The following is a 1970-nucleotide window of genomic DNA, read 5'->3' as shown; positions in this document are numbered from 1 at the left end:
GACATCTCCTGCCTTTTTAGTAGTAAAATGCAAAATTACCTTCCAAAAGGGTCCTGTCAGAATGTCCAACACCACTGTTTGCTGTCTCATACCTACAGTGTGCTGCATGCAAACACTGTGTATCCAGGAATACAGTGATACAGTGATACAGTGATGGATTTGGAGTTCACATCAGTGTCTTTTGAAGTTCATAGCATTAATATCATATCCACTATTGCCCTGATATTCATGTGTCTGATGTCACACATAGAGAAAAGGGGAAGAACACACCCTAGAAAATGACCACAAAATTTCAGACACCGACAATGTTGAAAATTGTCAGGATTAGCCACCTCTGGGATCAGTTCTGCCACAGCTAGTTTAAATCTGGCTTGGTTGTGTCTACCTAACACTGCAGGGTAGAGATACTCAGTGAAATCTCTCTGCCTTTCACAACAAGACTCCTAATAATTATTTTTAAGATCTCACAGTTTGAGCACCTGTAGTCTCAGAAGTGTCTCCTGTGGTTAATGTTCAGTGGCCTGGTGACACAAGGTAAATGCTACATGCCGTGAATGACTATCAAGGAAAGGGAATTTGCAGCACTATACATGAGCGCCTTTGATACAGAGGCATAGCTCCTGTTCATGCAAAGAAATGCAATCCCTTTTCCTCCAGTTTAAGGTTAGGTTGTGCAAGTGCTAATTTAAGGAAAAGTACGTGAGAATGGGAATCCACGCAGAGCTGAAGGAATACAGATCCCACTGGTACTATAACAACCTTCTCGCAAGGGCCTCCAGGAACAGTTCACACCATCTGTTTTTATTACCAACTGCAATGAAGCTGATAGCTTTCATTAAGGTCATTTTGACAGTGGGTGGAAGGCCTAAACTCTGTGATATTCAGGCTGCAGTTATCTGCTGGAACAGCTTTTTCATACTCTGTGCTTAATTCTCTATTGCAATTAAACTTCACTTTACCACAGTAATGGGCCTTCAACTGCGAATACAGCAATTCGTATCTCTTCGCACAGTGCAGTGTAAAGGACGATTTGTGTGAATAAAAATCTGTCCATGTACACGCTAACTAAACACAACTGTAAAAGAAAGCAGACAAAGCTTGAAAGAAGTGGTTATTTGCTGTTCTCTACCTAAGGTATCTGCCTGGGGTTTTGTGGTTTTATTTATTTATTGTTTTAACTGAAGAGCCAAAAAGGATGATGTCAGTAGGTTTTATCCTTATTTTTTGTTTATTTTTAGAAGTGGACCAACAAATAACTGTGACCTAAATTCTACAAGACAGAAGTGCACACAAGCACATTGTTAAATATCAGAATCTATTTGAGTTCAGCCAATTTCAGCAGAACTGTACACATACATCTTCTTTAAAAGCAGACTACAAAAAACTAATTTACTGATACAGTGATAATGAACAGTAAAGTCTAATACTTACTACAGACAGTGAAGTCAACCTTTTAACTTGTTTTCATATGTGGATATGTGGATAACGTGGATATAGCATTATAATTCAGACATATAACTGTCAAAGGCAAAAAAGAAAACAGCACTTTTAAGTCAGCATCAGTTTGATATACTTTCATTAAAGTGAAGCTGGAATCTGCATGGAACAATCTTCAAACTGCGCATGTGCAGACCCTGCTGTCTCCTGTATTTAAATGGAAGCTGCTGCTGCTGCTGCTCTTTCCTAAGCTGGAGTGAAGCAATCTGAAGCTCTAGTGAGAAACTCTGCACTGGACCTCACATTATTCCAGAGAATCTAACAATCTGCTCTACACATATATAAAAAGGTAAATTAGCTGACCTAAATTCAGAGGAGAGCTTTTCTTTCTTTCCTTTACTTAGATTTTGTTCATGTGAATAATCAGCCCATTCAAAGGGGGAATCTCTTGTCCCTTTGAGGACCCCAACTGCACCAAAATTGTGGAGTCCTTCAACGCATGGAATGACTTGGAAGCCAATGCCTACACACTG

Source organism: Strigops habroptila, chromosome 5 (genome assembly GCF_004027225.2).
Source record: "Strigops habroptila isolate Jane chromosome 5, bStrHab1.2.pri, whole genome shotgun sequence".
NCBI classification, from domain to species: Eukaryota; Metazoa; Chordata; class Aves; order Psittaciformes; family Psittacidae; genus Strigops; species Strigops habroptila.
Note: the sequence above shows the minus strand (reverse complement) of the source record.